The sequence below is a fragment of the Propithecus coquereli genome, unplaced genomic scaffold (assembly GCF_000956105.1).
Source record: "Propithecus coquereli isolate 6110/MARCELLA unplaced genomic scaffold, Pcoq_1.0 Scaffold29, whole genome shotgun sequence".
In the NCBI taxonomy this organism is placed as follows: domain Eukaryota; kingdom Metazoa; phylum Chordata; class Mammalia; order Primates; family Indriidae; genus Propithecus; species Propithecus coquereli.
Genome location: NW_012148507.1, coordinates 638,977 through 656,438, shown reverse-complemented (window position 1 = coordinate 656,438; position 17,462 = coordinate 638,977). Strand labels below are relative to the sequence as shown.

The 17,462-nt window shown below is 39.8% G+C and overlaps 1 protein-coding gene across 1 annotated transcript in view; it reads left to right on the top strand.

Moving 5' to 3' along the window:
• Positions 1-17,462, top strand: part of LRRC1 (leucine rich repeat containing 1) — a 135,041-nt gene that overhangs the window by 50,589 nt on the left and 66,990 nt on the right. The gene's annotated exons all lie outside the window — the stretch shown is intronic.

Below are 17,462 nucleotides of genomic sequence, written 5' to 3'. Positions count from 1 at the left end.
TGGTTATTTGTTTAGTGCTTGGGTGCTGCTCAGGCGAGGGGACACCTGCCCTGGGGAAGGTTTGTCTTCTCTGGGCTCTGGCTCGGTTGATTGGTATGCTCTCCCTGCAGTGAACAGACCTGCTTGCAGTTTAGGTATCTTCTGTTATTTTAATGTGTCTCTAATTAGGCTGGTGGTGGTTTTGCCCCCTTCAGTTTGTGTAGTATGTTTGTGAATTTATTTTGATTTCCATATTTCACTATTATATTGATTCTTTTTTATTGAACATTCTAATAGGGTATCCTGTTTGGTATCCTAATAGGATATCCAAACACCTTTCACTTTTAAATAAATGGGTACCTTGACTTAGCCTTGAGTTTTATACCCCTTAGAGTGCTGTTCAAGTGGGCCGGTACTTTTACTTTTTATAGTATGTTTAACACATTAACTGCCATGTGAGTTGTATTTAACTCACACTAGTTTTGAGCCTGGGGCTGCATGAAGCGTATGTAACTCACATACCTCTTCACCTTGGGAGACATGAGAACTATTTTTCAACTTGCATGTAGCTCATGCACAGAAAAAAGTAACACATTTTTCATTAAATTAGAAAGGATCATTTTGTTTTCGAAGTTTTTATTCTTATTTTCGTAATAAAACACCTTGGCCCCAAGGAAAATTTTTTTTTTCTAGTGTGGCGGTCAATGTATTAATTTATTAAGTTAAAGTGGCAACTCCAGTGGTGGTCCTGTCTATTGATAGAATTCAGTTCCTTTAAGTACCCTGGTGTAATTTCCTCAGGATAGGCCCAGATATAGTCTTAATTATTTATATCATAAAAAGGATGATTCTTTTACTCTCTCATATTACATAACTGTTTTGTGTTTTGCTTTTGTTTTCCTATAAAAATCTCTTAAGTTTCTTCTCAGTGAACCTTAGGTCTGTATATTTCAATCTGATATCTTCAACAGAAACCCAGGTCCTAGGTACAGAATTCTTTTGTGGATCATTGTTATAATGCAGCAAGGATGATAATCGGTACTTGATTGAAAACATGGTCAAGAAAAATGATTCCCTGTCCCCACTCAACTTTTGGTAGCTTTTAAATTGCTTCAGTCTGTCACATCCCATAAATTAACAGCTGTCTTTTGGTCGAGCCATATGTTCTTGACATGGTGTCTGCTTTTATTTTTCATGAAAATTATTTCTGACCTTGAAGGTACCGCAAAAAGTGAAAGAACCTTTTTTTTTTTTTGGCTTGTTTTAGACTGTCCTTTTTTTTTTTTTTTTTTGTTAAGAGAGGGAGAGCTAGAGTGTCTTATTTGGTTGTAGGGAATCCAGATCTGTGTAGGTAAAGTGGATTTGATTGTAAGGATGGGGGCAGAACTAACATTCCAAAAGTATTGGCACCAGGCTTGCTTTTGACACTGTCTTGGGGGTTTCATGGCCCCAGTCTTACAGTGTGTCTGCTTCTGTTTGCGAATGCTCTGCTCTTCCCTCCTCACTGACCTGCTCTCTTAGAACTGGCTTGTGGTGGCGTCTCTCTGTGCACTTTTTGGCTTTTGCCCTCCTATACCATTTGTTTGCCAATGAAAAATTTCTAAATGAGAAATGGTTGACCTAGCTTACCTTTTCATGCCAATCATAAGACATAGGCTGTAGGTCAATGGCCACCCTAAAGATTGGCTGCCCTGGTAGTGGGTGGCAACCAGCACAAAGCATGGCCCTGCCCCTCAGCACAGAAGTTGCAGATGTTCTGCTTCCCTTACACTGGAGTGTGGGGTGGGGAGGGCATTTGAGGCCTGGGCTGGCCAGAATGGCCTCTACAACATGCTGTGTAGTACTTATCTAAGGTATACGTGATTGAAATGACTCTCTTGTCTTAGCAGTTGTCTCATTTATAAAGAATGACTAGCTGTTAACTCTGCAAGGAAGCAGTGACTTTGTAAAATGGTCACTGAAGTCACAAAATATGAAGAAATAAAATAGCAATTTTGAAACTGGCATTAGAAAGGGAAAATGAGTAGAGGTCCAGAAATACTTGAGAAAGAGAAGTATTGGCTTTAACTGTCGGAAGGAGGGAAAACACAGAGCCTGAAAGTTCTAAGTCCCCTTATTAACTCTAATGGGATGCTTTCTGGGAAGTAAGTGCTGGTCAGCCGCCAGTTTTTCCAGTTCCCACATCAGCTCGCTTTTCAAACATTCATAGCCAGAAGGGCTCCATGCCTCTTCTGTTTTTACCTTTCAGCATGTTCATAAAAGAAGCTAAGCTTTCACTGAAGTCAGTGTCAGGATATAAAAATGTTTTGGCTCCTTGCAATACCTACCCTGCTCTTTTATTTCTTTCCCCCGTTTTCAACCTTCCCTTCTGCAAGTGTTGGAGTTTTGTGAAGGATCCTGCAGCTCTTTCTCCTTCTTAGCAGACTCTTTTAGAAATGCAGAGGAGGGAGTTAAACCGTCCCCTTCCCCTATTGGCAGAGCCTGTCTCTGGCTCAGTAGCACGAAGCGGGGGTGGGGGGGTAGGGGGGAAAGACAGAGTGGAAGATGGTGGCTTCAGGCCTTTCTTTGAGGTTGTTAAGGAAAAAACACAAAAACTACTTAGATGACAGAGCAGAACAAGGTCACTGTTTACTATAACCCACAGGAACAGGGGTCTTGGGCCATTTCCAGGTCGGACAAATTTCCCTGAGCTTCCTGTCTCATTTTTTTGGCAGATAAAATCACATTAATGTGAATTTTGTGAGCAGCTGAGGTAAATAAAAGTCACAAAGCCTGCAGCTCCAGAGGCAATGTGAGAACCCTCCTTTGTACAGATGCAGGCATTTGTAAGGCTTGGGGCTGGTGCCTGGAGGCCTGTTTGGGCCTCTGGTCTTCTGTTGTCCCAGTCGAGGATGCCCACTCTGATCAGACGCTGTTCCTTTGGGTCCCTGCCCAGCCCCTGCCACCCGGGTTGCTGCAGGGTTATAACCACTGTCACAATAGGACCTTCATTGGCTTCCTCAGTTCTTGATTTCCCAAAAATCATTGCTTTGACCTTGGAGGAGGAAGGTAGGGTGTTTGGCATCAGATCCCTCAAGTACGTTGGGTTAATGCTTGTCACATTTGACAGTGTAAGGAATTACCTGAGGATTTTGTCACAGTGCAGGTTTGGATGCAGTAGGTCTGGAGTGGGTCTCCGGATTCTGCATTGCTGAGCAGCCCCCAGGGGTTGCCAACCCTGCTAGTCTCCTGACCACACACTGAGAAGCGAGATTTAGATGTCACCACCCACAAGCCTGCTGCTAACTTTCCTCCAGCAGTTTCACGTGGTTAGAGCCCTTGCACCTTCCCACGTGGAAGCGGGAAGATCTTCAGGCTATTCCTGGTTAGATAGTGAGATGCTTGAGCTAACTTAAGCCCGAGTTTACTTTGATTCCAGGAGCAAAATTAGACCTTTCCTGATGTTTCCTCGCTCAATTGAGGGAGAAAAGACAAGTTCTGTGTTCCTCTCCAAAAAAATTGGTAAATGAGGAGAGAAGTTTTTACAGGCGAAATGAGCCCAACAAGAACTGGCCCAACAAGAACTGCCAAGATCACCAAACACTGACTTTCGTGGCTTTGTTTTCTGGTACTTCAGGCACAAAGTCAAGAGAATTGTGTGCTGTGTTAGAAAAGAGTGAGTTTAGGGAGAAAGGGCTGCACTTATGGATAATCTAGGTTGTGAGGATTTTTTCTGAGGTACAAGTAGAGAGGTTTGGGAGGAGCACAGTACATGTGATTTCATCTCCAGAATGACTGGATGTGCTTAGCAGAGAGGACTCTGGGTTGGAGCCCAGTCAGCTGTGGGCAGACCCCTTTTGACGCTGCCGATTGTGTGAGAGGAGGTATTACCCCGTAGTAGGATCTTGCTATCAAAGAATCTAGGGCAGACTTTCTTAATGCATCATGAATCCTGCCCCAAGGGTTAGTAATTTAGATTTTATAGTCTATGCTGTAATTTGACTTGCATCACAGTACTGTATCATTATCCATTTAGTTCAGTTTTCCCCAAAGCGTAAGGCGTATGCAAGCTGCACTGCTAGGGATGATTTTAAGTGGTACTGCAAAACATCAGTTTTAATAGTGAATCATGGTGGGAAAGTTTTCCTGTTTTTCCCAGTTTTATCCCTTTTTGGATTGCTTCTGTAAAATTTGAGAACGCTATATTGTATGTATATTTGTCTTTTATGTCTAGTGGTGATAATAGCTTTGAATTCATGTTAGTGATTTAAAACAATTTGCCTCCTTTGGAAAATAGTTCTTACTCATAATTAAAAAGTCAATTGAAAAGAATGAGGCAAATAATAAAGAACACAGGGGCTATACCAGTATGGCAAAAATTGTGAAGGTGGCATAGTCATGGCCGAAGTTAAGGAAACACTGATTAGCATTAATATTGGCATACCATGCTGAAGAGGTTGTGAGTTTATTTCTCTTATGGGGTAAATAGTACTACATAGAGAAAAAAAGATGGCCAGAGACTGCATACTTTGCAAATCATCACCAGCACCAAGACAGCACTTGAGAGTATGTGGACTTAAATGCTTGGGTTGTTTGTCCTCTGTCTGACCATGGGATGCTGATCAGTGTCTGTGGTCTTTAGCTGTGGTTGGGTTTAATGAAATCTAAAACCAGTCTTGAAGCCTGCTGAAATGGTAGCATCAAATCTTGGTGCTTCTGAGTATGGCCTGAAAAAAGCCCTTTCTGGCAAGCAATAAATCTAGTATGCCTGAAAGTCCTCCTACTTAGTTATGAATGATTAGCCTTTTTTTTTTTTTTTTTTGTAATAACTACATACACCCACATCAGAAGTGTGGCAGAAGCCAGTTTTTACCCATGCAGACTGCAGTCTTGTCACAGTCAAGCTATTGTTCTCTCCTTTCTTGCTACCTAATTCGGGCGCGAGTTTAGCACTCTGTTTAGCAAACAGCCTCAGTGTCTGGACTTCATACATTCCAGTAGGAGAATGTCCTTGTCACTGTCACTGTTAAGATATTACAGGAGACATCCAGCAAAGGGAAGCATGCCACTGTGCTCCCTCTCTACCTTATGGTTGGACAGCTGGACGATATTCAGCCCAGAGCTCGCTTTCTTGCCTTTGCAAGTACTTCTGCTTTCTCTCTGTCATGAGCCTTCTCTCTGTCTTAACTTTTACCTTCTCTTTTATTAGGAAGAAGGATTGATGTAGAAAAAAATATGATTGGCTTCTACTCACATTTTAAATTCCAGATTTCTGCTCACATTTTAAATTCCAGATTATAGTAAATTATTTTTAAAGTGGAAGAGGGAAGCAATTGGGCTTCTGTGATGTTTTCTAAGCACCTTTCCACTCTACAAATAGTTTAAGGGAGCATTGTTTAAATGTGAAAACGTATAGAAACCATTTTAAACACTGGAGAAGTTGTGACAAACTTTACAGATAGATCCCTTTTGGTGAGCATATTTCACACTTTTTGCTTGCTTTTTCTTGCCATTAACTGGTCCTTTTTTGCTCCCATCTAGAAGGGTCTTTCTGGGCTGCCTATCTTCTGCTTGCTTTGCCAAAACATATGTATAGGAGAGTAAACTATTGTTACTCTCTTTATTCTGTTAATATGGTTAATAGTCCATTATCAGGAAAGTTGTAACAGTACTGAATAAGTTGTAGGTTTATATAACTTTCTTCATCTCTTGCTTTTTTTTTTTATTTTCTCTTAAACTTAGCAGATCTATAATAGATCTGAGTTTGAGAACAACACCTCTGAATATATTTTTTAGGTCAACAGGTTCTTCATTCAGCTGTAGGTTCTCTAAATGTTTTGTTTATTTCAAGTAGCTTCTTATCTTCCTTTGTCTCTGTCCCCCTCTAACTCATACATTCACTCAATCTTTACATGCTGTGCTTTGTGTTAGACCCTGAATTTTCCAAAACAACGATGAATTTACATCTGACAGGCTAAGTTATGGAAGCAAAAATAATTACAGTGGTTTTTCCTGAAATAAAAATAAAACCCCAACATATCGGATGACAGTTTCTGCTCATTTTTAAATTCAGCAGTGTCTGTGGGTATTAGGTTGATAGTTTCTAGCTCCAAAAGTGATCAAGAATGAGCAGCCCCATTGCTTGCTTCATTTTGATTTTGAGGTCACCTATTTTGTCATGTGAATCTGGCTTGAGCCAAGTGGTGCTTAGCCTTCAGGCAGCTGAAGGCTGGATGGCATCTTTTTGTCAGGATAGTGACAACAACATGCTCCCACCACTGCAAACAGTGTTCTCTGCTTGTTAAGCTAGAAAAGACAGATCTTGGCAAGGGACTGAGGAGCTGAAATAATTATTAGTAGCAACTGATTTGAAAGAGGCTTGAAACAATAGGGCATTTTTGCTTTGATGTTGAAATCAGGCAGTCTTATACATTTAGTTGCAAATTTGGAGTCGGTGAGTGGATTTCTCAGCTGGGTTGTCATTTGTTAGAAATTTATTTCAAATGTTTGTTGTAGCTTTATGGTGTCAACAGTATCATTAAAAATGCAAATATCTCAGTGCTTGTCTGTTAGCTATTTACTGAAAATTTTAAGATTCATCAAAAATCAAAGAAGCACCCAGTATGTAAAAATAACTGAAACTGTGTGAATTGTTGTAGGATTCTTTCTCTTTTGATTGTATAGCTGACTACTGTGTTGCAAAGAATTTGCTCTGGTGGGTGAAACGATAAGCTGTGTGCATTAGTCAGGATACACTAATTATTGATAAATGTCAGTGGCTCAACACAATGAGGAATTTTATTACTGTGCAGTTTACAAGTGTGTGTGTGTGTGTGTGTGTGTGTGTGTGTGTGTGTTGGTGGGGGGATCAGTATGGGGAAGTAGGTGGTGAGGGGCTTCATACAGTCATTCAGGGATCCAGGCTTCTTCCTTCTTTCGATGTTACATCTTCATTCAACCAGTGGCCTCCAGGGTCTTTGTGGGAGGGGAAGAAAATGAAGGATTGCATGGGGGAAGATTTTTAATTCATTTTTAATTTTATTTTTTTAGAGACAGGGTCTTTGTTGCCCAGGCTAGAGTGCAGTGGCACGATTAGCTCACTGCAGCCTCGAACTCCTGGGTTCAAGCGATTCTCCTGCCTCAGCTTCCCAAGTAGCTGAGACTACAGGTGCCCACCACCATGCCCAGCTAATTTTTCTTATTTTTTTTGTAGAGATGAGTTCTCCCTGTGTTGCCCAGGCAGGTCTCAATCTCTTAGCCTGAAGCAATCCTCCCACCTTGGCTTCCCATATAGCCGGGATTACAGGTGTGAGTCACCATGCTTGGCCTCTGAATTTTTAATAACTACATACTTTAAAATGTATTTTAAAAACTAGAGGTTTATATTTGAGGAATCCCTGAAGCACTTGCTGTAGGTAATATGGGATCATTAGAAGTTCTTGAGCCAGGGATCGCTACCTTGGTCAAGTTACTTAACCTCTCTGTGCCTCAGTTTCTTCATCTGTAAAATGAAGATTATAATAGCACCTACTTAGAGAGTTGTTCTGACTTTTTTTTTTTTTTTTTGAGACAAAGTCTTACTGTGTTGCCTGGGCTAGAGTGCCGTGGCGTCATCCTAGCTCACAGCAACCTCAAACTCCTGGGCTCAAGCGATCCTTGTGCCTCAGCCTCCCGAGTAGCTGGGACTACAGGCACGCGCCACCATGCCCGGCTAATTTTTTCTATATATTTTTAGTTGTCCAATTAATTTCTTTCTAATTTTAGTAGAGATGGGGTCTCGCTCTTGCTCAGGCTGGTTTCGAACTCCTGAGCTCAAACAATCCGCCCGCCTCGGCCTCCCAGAGAGCTAGGATTACAGGCGTGAGCCACCGCGCCCGGCCTTGTTCTGACTCTTAAAAGAGCCTGTGTAGGTACAGTGATTAGAACAGTGCCTTGTGTAGAATAAACACTCAGTGTTAGCTGCTATAATCTTATCTCATTTTGAATCATAAAGATCTGAGCTAGGACTGTGAGAGAATACAGGGTGGGGTTGAGGACACAAGTAGGTCTGAGGCATAGAGCAATATAGCTGGGGTTTCTGCCCAAGGTGACTTCCAGATACTGTGCACCATAGGCCAGGCATTGTGCTGCTTCATCACATGTGCCGTTTTATCCAACCCATATACTAATCCTGTGAGTTGTGGGTATTAGCATCTCAGGATGACTGGCCAGGAACCTGAGGCTTGAAGAAGTTGTGAAAAGCCCCAAATCATACTCCTAAGGAGGGGTGGAGCTGAGATAAGGAACCTAGGAGGAGTGGTACTTTTCATTGTTTTTGGAGCATATTGAAGATACTAAAGGCAGGGCTGATAGTTTTATTCTGTTTTGAGAGAAAGGTTGTAGACAATATTTATACTAGGTACCCTTTGAATTTGGAGTTGAAAACTGGAAAAAGTCACTCTAAGACATTTAAACTTGCAAAAAACTGCATAGTGAATGAATTCACCACCTGTAGAAATGGCCTGCTTTAAGAGGTGTTGTCTTAGTCCGTTCTATCTGCTATTACAAAATACCTTAGACTGGGTAATTTATAAACTACTGAAATGTATTGCTGACAGTTCTGAAGGCTGGGAAGTCCAAGTTCAAGGCACTGGTAGATTCAGTGTCTGGTGAGGACTTGTTCTCTGCTTCAAGTATGGCACCTTGTTGGTGGGTTCTCACGCGATGGAAGGGGCAAGGGAGCTCACTGGAACCTCTTTCATAAGGGCACTAATCCTATTCATGAGTATGGAGCCCTCATGATTTATTCACTTCCCAAAGGTTCTACCTCTTGGTACTATCGCATTGGGTATTCGGTTCCAACGTATGAATTTTGGGAGATACGAGATACCAACATTCAGACCATAGCAGGTGGTTTGTAAATCTTTTATGGCCAGTAATGGGTTATCAGCCAGTGAAAGATAGCAGGGCTTTCTCAGAGAGATCTGACCTAACACTTGTGAGATTATTTTTTGTGTGTCGTGGCAAAAGATTGGTATGTTGCCAGAAGCGTAGAATCAGGAGAGACAACAACTAAAAATGTGCGGGGTTTTACTTTTGAAAGAAAAGTAAAGAAATTAGACAATATGAATGTCCCAAGTCCCTTGGATGCAGGTGTAGCTCTCTCCTATGGAGATGACTTTGTCCATCTCTGATTACTGATGTCTAGGATCATCCCATGTTATTTTCTCAGAGTGAGGATTTTCATTAAGCACTATGATGGAACATTTACTTTCTCATGTGGCCACTGAGGAGATAGGCTGACATGACGACATCAGTATCTTGTTTCATTGGCATTCACGTTCATTGCTTAGTTGCATGTGAATTTTCTTAGTGTGGCATGTTTCCATAGTTACATCTTTCCTGGGCAAGCTGTCACTGATCTGGCAACTGGTTGACCGACCTGGTAGTCACCAAGTTTTGTCTCACTGGTGGTGTACTACACAAAGCTCTGCTTCAAGCAGCCAGTGACGTTCCGTTTTTGAAGTTCTTTGCAACATAGACTAATATTAATTCATCAGATTTCCTTTTTTTTTTTTTTTTTAACTTGCTATAGATGAATTGACTTACATTTGACCTATCCCTGAGAAAGGCAGAGAAATGAATTATTAGGATCACTTATTTTCTGGTTTGTTTTTGAAGTACGTGTTCTTTGTTGAGAATTTACAGCAGTGAAATATAAAGAAACATTGTTGAAAAGCAAAGCAGACTGTGAATCTTTCTCACCAACATGTTTACTGGGTGCTTGCTGTATACCAAGTATGAGGCTGAGTGCTTCATCTGTATTATCTCATTTAATCCTCAAACCATCTCCAAGAAATAAGCTTGCATCTTCTTTTTACAGGTGAGAAAACTGAGTTTTAGGTTAAAAACTTTGTCTTTGGTTGCATGACTTGTGTGTAGCAGAACTGATATTTGATCTCGTTTGTTGAACTCCAAAATCACAATTCTGTCTCCCCAGTTTAAAAATTTAATATCCCACTACCTAGAAATAATAATCATAACATATTTTATTTATCTTTTTTCTCTCTTCATTACCTGTTTTACAAAATTGGGATTATTCAGCAAATGGATATTTTTATCTTTCATTCACTTAATATAGATTATAAACATTTCCTGTGCTATTATTTGCGCTTAAACACTTAAAGTTTTTAAAAAGGCAAGTTAATCAATAACTCTTGCCTTTTCATCTTTCTAGAGAAAACACGAACAGATAGATAACTTTAACACCAACAGGAAGCTATAGGTTTCAAAGGGAAGGTGGGTGTAGTAGTATTGATAACTGACAAGACAGGGGAATTTCCAGAAGGTAATGATCAGTTAAAAGCCAACCAGACAGAGTGAAGAAAGAGGTGAGTAAGCAGTTTAGAAGTCTCTGCCTGATTTAGAATTCTAGTGTTGAAATAAGTCAGGGAGGCACAGTTAGCCCCTAGAGCCATGTAGCTGCAGAGGTACATAGGGAAAGAATGTGGGCAGAAGCAGGCCAGGCATAAATGTGCAGCTTTTTTTTTAGGCCCTCTGAAGCAGTCAGTTCTATATTTACCTAACATAGTTCGTTTGTGAAAGTGCTTGGTGAAAGTACCATGAACATTAACAATTGACATCTTAAAGTATTTAACCTTGTTGTTCAACCTTTGTTTGATGTTGTCACAGAATGTTAAACAATAGGCCTTCAATTCAGCAAAGCTCCTGAGTGCTGGGTTAAGATGAACAAGTGGGTCTGAGCAAATTAGACAAAACTGGGAGGACTGAGTGCCAGTAACTTAGCATGTCTCCAACATGAAAGGCAGCCCAGAGCCAGTGGGGGACCCAGGTAACATCAGTGGGCTGAAGAGGGTACTGAGATCTCATCACAGAGGCCTAAACTGAGTCAGCAAGGCAGCAGGCACCCAAGGGAACGGAGCGATTCATTGACATTCTCACCTCTAACACAGAATGTGCTACCTGTATTGTGGTCTGCCTGTTTGCCTGGATAGGAACTGATGGAACACAGCACGGCAAGGACCGGTGCCTGTTTGAAGTTAGCTGTAAGTTGAGTCAGATGCTATAGAAATGTACTTTATCACAATCACAGGGCACACCTGTGCTTTAAGAAGTGTCCCTCTCCCACTTAAATCCTTGGTCTATTTGGAAGCTTTGCATGTTGGTCATTGAGGGAAAAAATAGCTACTTTTGCTCTTTCTCCAGATCAGGGCCTCTACTTTTGGCTCTTGTCACAGACCTGTCAGACTTTAGCTTTGACCAGTTGGAGCGTGGCAAAGAGATCTCCTTGTAGCTCATTGACATTTTATAAGCAGATGCCTCCATCTTTGGAGCTCTTTCTCACTGCCAGTCAAGTTTATTCTTATCTTAAAAATCCCTCTTTACTAGCAACTGTTCTGTCCTTCCTTAGGTATCCAAATGGGAAGAGAGAAACTCAAAGAAAATATCCTTAAAAAGGCTGCATATTCCATTGTTAACAGCACAGCAAGTACTAGTGTCTTGGCTAGAGTGTATGTTTCACTGAGATAAGGGATGTAGGGGCTGGAACAGATTTTTAGAATGAGTTTTATTCATTTCTCTTTTTTAAATTTGTACAAATTTATTGTGCAATTTTGTTACATGCATAGATTACGTCGTGGTCAAATCAGGGCTTTTAGGGTTTCTGTCACCCACATAACGTACATTGTACCCATTAACTAATTTCTCATCACCCACCTCCCTCTCACCCCCTTTCCATTCTTAGTCTCCATTGTCCGTCATTCCACTGTCTCCATGCATGTGTACACATTCTTTGGCACTCATTAATGAGTGAGAACATAGGATACTTCATTTTCTGTGCCTGGCTTGTTTCCACTTAAGATAACGATCTCTAGTTCCATCCATGTTGCTGCAAAAGGGCATGATTTCATCCTCTTTTTTAATGGCTGAATAGTATCCATTGTATATATATATATACGACATTTTCTTTATCCATTCATCTATTGATGAACGCTTAGATTGTTTACATATCTGTGCTATTGTATTAAGGTCATTAAGTATGAAATGTCTGATTTTGAATAAGAAGTTTATTATATCTCAAAACAAGAAGCAGTACAGTTAGTCAAAGTATGTTTTGGCATCTTAACGGTACCTTGTTTATGCCAGCAGCAAAGAAGCCTGGAGAGTTAGTGGCGATGAAATCACGAATTGCGTTTTCCGCAGCTTGTTGGGAACTGGATTTTTCTTCTTGCAAGAAGTGATCCAAAGTCTGGAAGAAGTGGTAGTCAGTGGTGCAAGGTCTGGTGAATACAGTGGATGACAGAGAGTTTCCGAGTCCAGCCTCTGTAGTTTGAGCAGCATTGTTTGTGTGACATGTGGTTGATTGTTGTCTTGCAAAAGGATTGGCCTGTCTCTATTGACCAATCTCAGCTGCTTAATCACAAGCATCCTCCTCATTTCATCCAGCTGGTTGCAGTAGACATCTACTGTAATTGATTGACCAGGTTTCATGAAGCTGTAGTGGATAATACCAGTGCTGGACTACCAAACAGACACCATTAACATTTTTGATAAATATTCGGTTTTGGACTGTGTTTTGGTACTTCATCTTCACCCAGCCATTGTGCTGAATGCTTGCCATTGTCGAAAAGAATCTATTTATCATCACACATAACAATAGGGTATAGAAATGGTTTGCCTTTATGTCGTGACAGCAAAGAAAAGCAAGCTTAGAGACGATTTCCCTTCTGATGCTTGTTTAATTCTTGCAGAACCCATCTATCTATCTAGCTTCTTTACTTTGCCCATTTGTGTCAAATGGTCCAATATTGGAATAGTAACATCAGACGTTGCTGCTAATTCACATGTAGGTTGAGATGGATTTGCTTCCACTACAGTTTCAGTTTATCATTATCCACCTTTGTCTCAGGTCACCCACGTGGTTCATTTTCAAGATGAAAATTACCAGAATGGAACGTCTCAAACCATTGATGTACTGTGCATTCATTAACCACATCCTCCCCAAATACTTTATTGATATTTTGAGCTGTCTGCACTGCATTGGTTCCACAATGGAACTCATATTCAAAAATAACACAAAGTTTTGACTTATCCATGGTTTCACAAAAATTGCTCTAAAAAAAATTTGAAAGATAATCACAAGCCAAACCATGCATTTGAAAGACTGAGGGTGTACCTTCACAATAAAAACAAAACAAGAAGTGTCAAAGTGAAACACGTCAGAGATGACAACTTAGTCAAACTTAGTACTTAAGAAAATAGGACATTTCATACTTAATAACCTAATAATGCTTCAGTAAACATGTGTGTGCAGATATCTTTTTGATATATATATTTCATTTTGGTAGAAACCCAGAAGTGGGATTGCTGGATCAAATGACAGTTCTATTTTTATTTCTTTGAGAAATTTCTGAACTGTTTTCCATAGAGGCTATAGTAATTTATATTCCCACCAAAAGTGTATAAGAGTTCCCTTTTCTTCACATGGTCACCAATATCTGTTAGTTTTTGTCTTTTTAATAATTGTCTGATTAGAGTGAGAGGGTATCTCAGTAATTTGCATTTCTTTGGCGATTAGTGATGTTGAGCATTTTTTCATATACCTGTTGGCCATTTGTATATCTTCTTTTGTAAAACGTCTATTCATGTCCTTTGCCTACTTTTTAATGGGATTTTTAAAAATTGTTGTGTTGAGTTCCTTGTGTATTCTGGATATTAGTGTCCTGTCAGATGCATAGTTTGCAAATATTTTCTCCCATTCCACAGGTTGTCTTGTCACTCTGTTGATTGTTTCTTTTGCTGAACAGCAGATTTGTAATTTAATTTTATGTCCCATTTATCTATTTTTGGTTTTACCTGTGCTTTGAGGTCTTAGTCATAAACTCTTTGCCTAGACCAATGTCCAGAAGAGTTTTCCCTCGGTTTTCTCTTAGTATTTTTATAGTTTGGAGTTTAACATTTAAGTCTTTAATCCAAGTTAAGTTCATGTTTGTATATGGTGAGATATAGGGGTCCAGCTATTCTTCATATGGCAAATTTTCCCAACACCATTTATTGAAGAGGATGTCTTTTCCCTAATATATGCTCTTGTTGGCTTTGTCAAAGATCAGTTGGCTATAAATATGTGGCTTTATTTCTGGGTTCTCTGTTCTGTTCCATTGATCTATGTGTCCATTTTTATACCAGTACCATACTGTTTTGGGTACTTTAGCCTTGTAATATAATTCAAAGTACCTAACTTTAGGTAATGTGATGCCTTCACCTTTGTTTTTTTTGCTTAGGATTTCTTTGGCTATTTGGGCTCTTTTTTTTTTTTTCTCATGAATTTTAGGATTAATTCTGTGAAAAATTATGTCAATATTTTGATAGGAATTGCATTGAATCTGTAGATTGCTTTAGGCAGCATGGTCATTTTAATGATATTAATTCTTCTGATCCAAGAGTGTGGGGTGTTTTTCCATTTGTTTGTGACATGGACAATTTCTTCATCAATGTTTTTCAGTTTCCCCTTGCAGAGAGCTTCCATCTCTTTGGTGAAACTTACTCCTAGGTATTCTATTATTATTATTATTTTTTGGTAGCTATTATAAATGAGATTGCCTTCTAGATTTGGTTCTCAGCTAGATTGTTATTAGTATGTAGAAATGCTACTGATTTTGTATCCTGCGGGTTTACTGAATTCATTTATCAAATCTAAGAGTTTTTGAGTGGAGTCTTTAGGTTTTTCTAGATATAAGATTATATGATCAGTGAACAGGGATAATTTGACTTCCTTTTCCCCAATGTGGATGCTTTTTATTTCCTTGTCTTGCCTGATTGCTCTGGTTGGGATTTCCAGTACTGTGTTGAATATGAGAGGTGAATGTGGGCATTCTTGTCTTGTTCCAGCTCTTAGAGGAAATGCTTTCAACTTTTCCCCATTCAGTATGGTATTAGCTGTGGGTATGTTATATATGATTTTTATTATTTTGCTGTATGTTCCTTCTATGCCAAGTTTGTTGAGGGTTTTTATCATGAAGGGATGTTGAATTTTATCAAATACTTTTTCTGTTTCTATTGAGATGATCATATGGTTTTTGTCCTTGATTCTGTTTATGTGGTATATCACATTTATTGATTTGTATGTGTTGAACCATCCTTGCATCCTTGGCATAAAACCCACTTGATCATGGTGTATTATCTTTTTGATGTGCTGTTGGATTTGATTTGCTAGTATTTTGTTGAGTATATTTGTGTCTGTGTTCATCAGGGATAAATATCTGTAGTTTTCTTTTTGTTGTTGTTGTGTCTTTGTCTGGTTTTGATAGCAAGGTGATTTTGGTAGAGTGCATCAAGGGGAATTGCCTCCTCCTTGATTTTTTGGGAACAGTTTCAGGAGGATAGGTATTCATCTTCTTTGTACGTTTGGTAGAATTTCGTTGTGAATCCATCTGGTCCTGGGCTTTTCTTTGTTAGGAGATTTTTTTTTTTTTTTATTACTGATTCAGTCTTACTACTTGTTATTGATCTGCTCAGGTTTTCTATCTCTTCCTGGTTCAACCTTGGGAGGTTGCATGTTTCTAGGAATTTATCCATTTCATCTAGGTTTTCTACTTTGTGAGCATATAATTGTTCATAATGGTGTCTGATCTTTTGAATTTCTGTGGTATCAGTTGTAATGTCTCCTTTTTCATTTCTGATTTTTTTACTTGGGTTTTTTCTCTTCTTGGTTAGTTTAGCTAGTGATTTATCGATTTTGTTCATCTTTTTGAAGAACCAATTTTTCATTTCCTCGATCCTTTGTATTGTTTTTTTAGTTTCTATTTCATTTAGTTCTGCTCTGATCTTTGTTATTTTTTTCTACTGCTAATTTTGGGTTTGTTTTGTTATCGTTTTTCTAGTTCTTGAGGTGTGTCATTAGATTGTTAATTTGTGATATAGATGTCTACTTTTTTGATGTAGGCATTTAATGCTATAAATACTAGCACTGCTTTTCCTGTACCTTGTAGGATTTGGTATGCTGTGTTTCCATTTTTATTTGTTTCAAAAAATCTTTTGATTCCCGTCTTAATTTTTTCATTGACCCAGTGGTCATTCAGGAACATGTTGTTTAATTTCCATGTATTTGTGTAGCTTCCAAAGTTCCTCTTGTTATTGATTTCTAGGTTTATTCCACTGTGGTCTGACAAGATACTTGATGTGATTTTGATTTTTAAAAATTTGTTGAGACTTGTTTTGTGGCCTAATATGTGGTCTAACTTGGAGGATGTTCCATGTGCTGATGTAAAGAATGTATATTCTGTGGTGGTTGGGTGGAATGTTCTCAGAATATCTGTTGAGTCCATTTGGTCTAAAGTTCAGTTCAAGTTCAATGTTGTTTTGTTGATTTTCTGTCTAGATGATATGTTTAATGCTGTGAATGGGGTGTCAGAATCCCCCACTGTAATTGTATTTCTGTCTGTCTCTCTCTGTAGGTCTAGTAATATTTGTTTTGTGAATCTAGGTGCTCCAGTGTTGGGTGTATATATATTTAGAATTGTTACATTGCCTTGCCAACCAGCACCAGGTAAGTGGGTTCTGTGCTAGGAGCTAAAGATAAGTCTGTTTAGGATGGCACTTGAGGAATTTGGGGCAGAAGAGTGGAAGGACCCAGTCTGTCCCTGACAGCAGGACAATGTGCAAAGACCTGTCTCAGCAATATGCCTGAAGGAGCCTGGGGTCAGGGATCTCTACCATATTTGGAGAAGTAGTAGTTATCAAGAAGACTTCCAGGGAAAGATGACAGTTACTTGTCCCTCTGAGGGACAAGTAGCAGGTGGAGACAGAGAAATGTAGGAAGGACATTTCTGAGCAGATGAAAAAGCATTGAATGTGTTTCTGGAGGTTTGAAATAGTGTGATGAATTTTGGGGGAATGCATGATATTACCAGAGCCACTGGCAAGAGATGAAGCTAGAGAGGTAGATGGCAGCAAGAGCATGAGAGGCCTGTGTGTTAAGTAAAGAATGGTTTCTCGAAAGCTGAAAGGGTTTTCAGGCAGGGGAGTGGCTCACATGTCACCCTGGCACTAGGAGGGAGCATGAAGTCGATTAAGGACAGCTTGGATGCAGGAGTCCAGGCATCCATGTCAGAGGACTGGGGAAGGGAGAGGAGATGCTAGACCAGGTGTGAGGGCAAGTAGCTGGTGGCTTGCTGGATGTGGAGAGGAGGGAGGGCAAGTGAGAGGTCCAGGCCTGGGATAAACTCCCACTTCCTGTCACAGGAGAGATGAGAGATGCTGCAGGAAAGGCCAAGCTAGAGAATAACAGAGCATTGATCATCAGGTGAAACCTTACAGAGGTGATCCATCTCAGTGGCTGGAGCTAAAGCTTGCAGATTAATGGATGGACCTGTCGTCATAGGTGAAATTGTCCAGGCACAGCCTGTAGAAGGATGATCAGGCCTGAGGGGAGAAGATGAGTTTATTTGCTGGCATGTGGAGGGTGAGATGCCTTTGGGATTTCTAAACAGATGTTCAATGGGCAGCTG